A 7,644-nucleotide genomic window follows, 5' to 3' on the forward strand; every position below is an offset into this window, starting at 1 on the left:
GCCATTGCACTCTGCACTCCAGCCTGGGCGACAGGGTGAGACCCTGTTTCCAAAAAAAAAAAAAAGGCATAAAAGGCATACAAAGTCTAAAATCGGAGGAACAAGAGACAACTGATGGGGGAAAAGAAAAACGGAGGAGATTGCGATGGGAAGAGTGGTGGGGAAATCCGTGGGACAGTTTTCTTATTCTCTGGGTCTGTCCCTTGACCAAGGAACAGCTCAAAAAAGAAGAGATCTGAAGAAAATTATCTGTGGTTTCTTTTCTGTCTTTTTCTTTCTTGCTTGCTCTTCCAGAATACTGGGAATTGTAACCAATGTGATTGGGCTTGTTAATTTGGTGCCTTGTTTGTTTTTCGGGTTTTGGAATTCTGAGCCAGTCTGTGCTTCCCCAGCCTCTTTCATTTTGTCTTTCGTCTCCTGACACAGCCACCGAGGATGGTGTCAAAGCCTTAGAGCAGAAATGAATCAATATTAAAAGCAAAACAGAGCTTGTTTTCCTTCGTTTCCATGTGAATTCGAAGAATTGATACAGAATGGAAGTGCCACAAAACAAAATACAAAACAAAATTGAGGCGAGTCATAGACATGACAGACTTGGTTTTGCGAACAATGACACAACCAGGAGAGGAAAAAAGAAAAAGAAAAAACCCTGGAGGTGCCGGGGATTGAACCCGGGGCCTCGTGCATGCTAAGCACGCGCTCTACCACTGAGCTACACCCCCCTCGCGCTTGCCTTGTGCCAAAATATTTCTATGACCTGTTCCTATTTTCGGGCGGGCTAAGAAGCTTTACTTCTTATTCGCTTTACTGCGTATTGTTTCCTGGCTACCTGAGAGAAGGAAAACTGAATATTATATCGAAAGTCCCGTGCTGGGCCTGGGATCTCCCACTGCAGGTCACCCTCTCGGACGCCAGCTCGACAGCCACCTGTCGGGGTTTATAAGGGAGCCGTCCTGCCTGGCTGCCCCCAGAGAAAGGTCTGTGATGGAGGGATCTCTGCCTTGAAAAGTTGCCAGGAAACTGCGAGCACAATGCAGGAAGCTAAAAAGAAAGCCCTACACTCCGCCGTGGGAATTTAGGTCCAAGTGGGAGAGAAGACAGGAGGCGAATTGCAGATCGGCTTGGGCCGGTCGTAGTTACTGCCCCTGCAGGTTCCCGCGCACAGCCTCGGGGTGGAGAACCTGCGCACGCTGAGTTTCGCGGGCTCTGAGGCTCGGGTGGTGAGTCGAGGAGATGCGTACTGGGAAGAGAAAGCAGCGAGAAGGACGCACCTGCGTTTATGGCGCCACCTCGCGGGGGGAATCCTCCACGGAATAAAAAGTATGCAGAAGCAAGGCGATTTATGACTGCCTAAACGCTTCGTGCTCCTGGAGAGTTCTTACACCTCTCCACTCTTTGGCACACCGGCAGGCGCTTTCTGCCGTTTGCCAAACCTTGGTACGACAGTCAATCCAGAAATGAGCTTCTGGAGCAAATCCTAAATCCCTTTCTGTCTGTTTTCTTCTGATTTGCTGTCACCTTTAAGGGACCTGTTTCTCCTTGGAAACCTGAAAACAACATCTAGCCTAGAGTACCTCCCCAGGTCCAGGGCTGGCCCTCCCGACCAGTCAGAGCCAGCTGGACTGTGCGCCTAGAGGTGGACAGACCGGGGAAACGGCATACTGTATACGTACAATGCATGGGCCACAGGCGACCCTATGACCCAGAGATTAAAGAGACTTAGACTAAGTCTTTTGACTGGGTTCAGGTCACACTACTGCCAAAACACGGCACCTCGGCATTTGAGAAAACAACAGAAGCAGAAACGTCTTTCTCTGGGCGGGCCGTGAAGCGGGCCATGAAAGCTAGCTGAGCTTCTCATTGAGGTAGGTGATAAGACTGTCATTTCAGAGGGGAGGAAATGTACCTGGAGGAAAGAAATGAAGACACAGAGACGCCAAGGGGAATCTGAATAAACAGGCTTTGCTAAGTTCATCCCAGTTTATAACCATTAGATCATACCCCCTTTTGTCCAATTATATTTCTATGGGACTATCCACTTCTTCATCAAACCTAAGCATAAAAATACAGAAAGTCCTCACTTATTGTCAGCTGGTTCTTGGAAACTATGACTTTAAGCAAAACAAAACCAATTTTACCATAGACTAGACTAATTGATACAACAAGAGTTAAGTTTCTATAGCAAATTTCAGGTCACAAAAACACCGAATTTCTAAATAAAGACTCCAAACACTTCTAATATTAAATATTGAAAAAAATGTGAGCTACACATAAAGTTAAGATTAATAAAAACAAATAATATAATTATTGACCTATTTTTGGTGAATCAGTGACTGCAGTTCTAGAGGTGGTGGGTTAGATCAAGGAATAAATGTTTGCAAAACATCAGTTGTAGGGGGCAATTCCTACCAACACACAGTTCAAAAACAAGAATATGGCGGCTGGCTGATTGCTTTAGCACCATATCGTTTACTGTAATGCATTTGTAGGATTATGGTATGCTTCCTGAATTTTGATTTTACAGTAACTTGTATTCATTCATGTATTTTTCAACCTGCTTACACCAGTTCAAGGTCCTGGGTGGCTGAAGCCTAATTCCACTCCTCAGGAGGGAACCCACGGTGGACAGGTAGCCATTCCATCGTAGGGCTGGCTCATATACATAGGGCTGGCTCATGTTTTTCTGCCCTAGACCTTCCTATGAGTGCTTTTGGGACAACACTGCAGGAGTCCCCAGAGGTGAAAATTTACACGGGAGAGTTAATAAAAACAAGTATCCCCAGGCCTTACCCCAGAGACTGAGATGCTGAGTGCTTTCAGAGTCTCCAGAAAAGGGCCCAGGAATCATTATGGGGTCACAGATGTCGCAGCCAGATCATCTTCACATCTGTGGACTCTAGTGTTATTTAATATTTCCCAGTTGAATTTGATACTCAGGCAAGTTTGAAAACCACTGGGCCTGAAAATCTAGCCACAACAACAGAAACTGAAACTAGGATCTGGGGAAAGTTAGCAAGGGGAGGAGAAAGACTGGAAAGTATTACAAGAAAAACTTGAGACTGTAACGTTTCCCCCAAACTGGGAAGGTCCCGGAAGACCAAAGACAGTCCAGCTTAATAAGCAGGTGAGTTTAGTAGGACTTAGATACAGGGTACTCCTGGGTGCAGCAGGACAGCTGTAGAGATCCATGCTGCCTCCTGTCTTTAAACTGTTTTTCAGTTAATTTTCTGGCTTTTTGCCTACGGTGTTTGAGCAATGAGACTGTTTTTCTTGGGAGATTTCTCAGATACTGTCTGGGATGTTTGTTCTCAAGGACACCTGCTCCTCTGCTGGGCATCGTGGCCTTGGCTCACCACCGGGCCTTCAGGGTTCAGGGAGTAGACATACACTCTTAAGTAACATGGTAGGTGGTCTGTCACACTACAGTCCACCCTGCCCCCCAGCTCTTACATTCTTTCTGCCAATCTTGTGCGAGACTCCCTGTGTAGGGTGCAAGGAAAGAACCATACAGGTCTATAACGTATAGCCGTGGCTTGTGCATACGGGCCACATCTACAGTATACGTAGCAGCACAAAAAGCAGAAGCTAACTACAATTATAATGTCTATTAGCAAAACATAATTCCCATAACTAGGGAAACTGTGTAACCAATTTGAAAATCATTAAAAGAAACCTAATTAGGTTATATCATAGATCTGAGTTGACAAATGGTTTAAAGTATCTGTGACATTATTCTCTAAATCAGGGAAATAGGTGCAACAGGTAGCACCTAGAAAGGCACATTTTGGGTCTTTGTCACGTTGGCGATTGAGCCTCTAAGTGGAGGCAATCCCTAGTGAGCCCAGGTTGCATTATCAGTGCTATTGTACACGTCACTCCAGTTCTGTCAGGAGAAAGGCAGAGTATTTTAAGGCATATCACTATTATTTGATAGGGAGAGGTATCTGACTGGTTGTTGACTGCTTCAGAAGTTGCAGCTCAGTCTAGAAAGACATTACCAGCTGCCATGAGTAGCAGAAACAACCTATGGGCATAAACACAGGTGGTTAGTAGGAACCCTCACGGGCGTATTCACTCCTGGCAACATTATTATCATTGTGTTTTCTCCCATTGGCACTATTAGGGATGCCACTGCGGGCTTCAGGCCTGGACTACGAAACCACACATGGCTTCTTTTCCAAGGACCAGCCATAATAGCGAATTGATAAGTTTCCAGCCTTGCCCATGCTATCCATAGTATAATTACTCCAGCAGGTATGGGTGCTGCCATGTGTTGATAAAGTCTCTCGGAACTCTATCAAGGAGCACAGCTGGGACCACTGCCTCTGTGGCAGTTATCACAGCACCTTCCAGTACTATAAAACTAATCCAGTATGGAGGCACATTCCAGCTCCGCTTCAGGTCCCTGTGGCCATCACTGCCTGGCAGATCCACAGGTGTTCTCAGGAACCTGTTTCACCATCTGCCTCAGGAGCATGGCTCAGTGTCTTGGAGGTAACCCTGAGAGTTTGTGGGACATGTCTTACAGGCCTTGCCAACCATTTATGAGGAGTGATGTCATGTGTGCTAGTGGGTGACTCATTTAAAGTTTGTATGGCTTTAGGGAGATTCTTAGTCCAGGAACTTAAAGAGCCATCCTGAAACAGTGCACACATCTGGGTCTTTAACAGGCCATTCTTTCTGTAAGCCCTGCCTCTGTTGGATTGTGGTGGTAAGTGGAACTTCCAGTCTATGTTTTCTTCTTCTTCTTTTTTTTTTTTTTTCTAAGAGAGAGTCTCGCTCTGTCGCCCAGGCTGGAATGTAATGGCGCAATCTCAGTTCACTGCAACCTCCGCCTCCCGGGTTGAAGCAATTCTCCCACTTCAGCCTCCCAAGTAGCTGGGACTACAGGCGTGCACCACCACGCCCGGCTAATTTTTGTATTTTTAGTAATGATGGGGTTTCACCACGTTGGCCAGACTGCTCTCAAACTCCTGACCTCAAGTGATCCGCCCGTCTCGGCCTCCCAAAGTGCTGGGATTACAGGCATGAGCCACTGCGCCCGGCCCAGTCTATGTTTTCTTTTGATGCCCAGTGTTGGATATCTTTGCTAGACCCATCAATGTACCAGGGCCTAGAAGATATTGGCGGGGTACTCTTATATATGGTGGTTGGCCTGATAGGTGGCTCCACTGCCATGTTGGCTCCCTCCCATAACTGAGACCAAAACCCTATAGGTACCAATCCCATTGGTTCTTTTGCCCCAAACCTAAATTCATCCCTGTGACATCTCTGGTGATTACTAATACAGCAATGGAGTCTCTAGTGCTTGGGCTTGTTTCACCAATATTTTTGTTTTGTCAAATGCCTCTTGCTCTATTTATGTCATCTCATTTTTTACTTGTCTTTATTAGGGTAGATAATGGGTGGAGTATTTGTCACAGATGAGGAATGAATATCCTCCAGTAGCCAGTAAACCTAGGAAAACCTGGAGCTGCTCTACTGTCTGAAGAGCAGGCTACTGCGCTGTCTAATCAATGACAGCTTTGGGTATGTTTCACATCTTACCCAACCAGGTAACTCTCAGGAATTTGACAACCATGCCAAGCTTCTGTATCTTTTTGGGGTTGACTTCCTATCCCTCCTTCAGGCTGTCCAAAACAGTTTGTAGGGTAGTCTCCAAATCTGTAGGAGACTCTGAGGTTAGCATGTTATCATTAATATAGTGAAACAGGGAGCCAAGGCAGGCAAAAAGATTATAGATAGCTCCTGTGCAATCATACTGTGACAGATGGTGGGGCTTTGCAGGTGCCCTTGTGGCTGCACGTGGAAAGTCCATTCTTGGCCCTCCTAAGTGGAGGCAAACCAGTCTTGTGAATTTTCAGCTAAAGGAATATTGGAAAAGGTATTAATGAAGTCAGTCACAGCATGGATACTTCGCAGCTTCGGTACTGCTTGCTTTAGCAGTTGAGCAATATTGGATACAGCTGCATATACAGGGCGTACCACTTCGTTCAGCTAGCGGTAATCCACCATCCTCTTCCCGGCATCACCTGGCTTCTTCACAGGCCACACAGGGCTGCTGTAGGGGCTCTGGGCCAGTCTGACTATTTGTACCTTATGTAGTTTCTGGATTGTTTGGGTGATTTCAGAGAGTCACCCCGAGAGCAGGCAGTATTGTTTCATGTTCATTACCTGCAAGTATACAGGTGCCCATTTGGCTTGTTCCCTTTTTGCTTTTTGATTACTCTCTGGACCTGGTCCTTATTTTTATCCAGCTCACTGAGGTCTGCCAATGCTTCCCCCATATCATAGATTTCATTTCCCACTAAGAGGCTCAGAAGTGTGACCAATGCCCTATATTATAAATGCCATTTTTTTAAATTGGAAATGACCCAGACATTCAACAAGTACTTAAAACAATTTTAAGCTTTTAAACTACACAAAAAGTTCACCTGTAAGCATTTATCTCTTACATTTACTCAATTTATTAATTTTTAGCAGTTTACCTAGATTACTCATGGGAACGAAGACATTAAACAAAGTTACTCATCATTCTGAATTATTTTTCTGTTAAACTGTGAATGTCAGGTGTTCACCTAGGCAAGAACTTTAAACACATGGGCATTTTTGCCAATAACTCAGGAAGTTTAGCTGTTTTCACTGAGCTAACAATATTAAATTAGTCATACTTACCAAAAAATCACACAAAGATTCTGTTTTTGGCTGGGTTTACAGACTTATGGCTTTTATGTCAAACCCTGACACCTTAAAATATCTAGCAGAGGCAAATGTAAAACTAATTGGTAAACTGAGACAAAAACGTATGCTGACAATTCTGAAGACATTTCTATTTTTATTTTACCAATAATTTTAAAGCCAGATTATTTATTAAATATTACTAAATTCATATGAACTTGAAAAGCATTTGGACTTAATTTATGAGTACTCGTTTATGTATAAGCCATTTGGTAGTATGCTAGGCATAACACATAATATACATACATACACATAAACATATTTAAGCAAGTATATATACACACAAACCAATATCCAACAGCTTTTACTTGGAACCCTAGCCATGAGACAACATCATAAATTTATTATTTTACAAAAGATAGCTGGATCAGGCCGGGTACAGTGGCTCAAACCTGTAATCCTAGCACTTTGGGAGGCTGAGGCGGGAGGATCACCTGAAGTGAGGAGTTGGAGACCAGCCTGGCTAACGTGGTGAAACCCCGTTTCTACTAAAAATACAAAAAATTAGCTGGGAGTGGTGACACACTCCTGTAATCTCAGCTTCTCAGAGGTTCAGGTAGGAGAATCGCTTGAACTTGGGAGACAGAGGTTGCAGTGAGCTGAGATCTTACAATTGCACTCCAGATTGGGCAACAAGAGCAAAACTCCGTCTCAAAAAAAAAACAAAAAAAAGCTGGATCCAAATTATTTTTCACAAAATTGAGACCTGTTCACATGACTAAACTTTGTTTGCACTGATAGGTAATCCAATAAAGACTGTGGAACAAAATTTTGGGTAAACCAGCTTCTATAGCAGTTTGATTTTTCTTTCTTTTTTTTTTTTTTTGAGACGGAGTCTCGCTCTGTCACCCAGGCTGGAGTGTGGTGGCCGGATCTCAGCTCACTGCAAGCTCCGCCTCCCGGGTT

At 44.4% G+C, this 7,644-nt stretch overlaps 1 non-coding gene across 1 annotated transcript; it reads right to left on the reverse strand.

Annotated features, from left to right (window-relative positions):
- Positions 1–650: 650 nt before the first annotated feature.
- Positions 651–722, reverse strand: TRNAA-AGC. The gene has a single exon. It is a non-coding gene; the product is annotated as a tRNA-Ala (tRNA).
- Positions 723–7,644: the final 6,922 nt, after the last annotated feature.

This window comes from Mandrillus leucophaeus, unplaced genomic scaffold, assembly GCF_000951045.1.
Source record: "Mandrillus leucophaeus isolate KB7577 unplaced genomic scaffold, Mleu.le_1.0 Scaffold392, whole genome shotgun sequence".
Lineage (NCBI taxonomy): Eukaryota > Metazoa > Chordata > Mammalia > Primates > Cercopithecidae > Mandrillus > Mandrillus leucophaeus.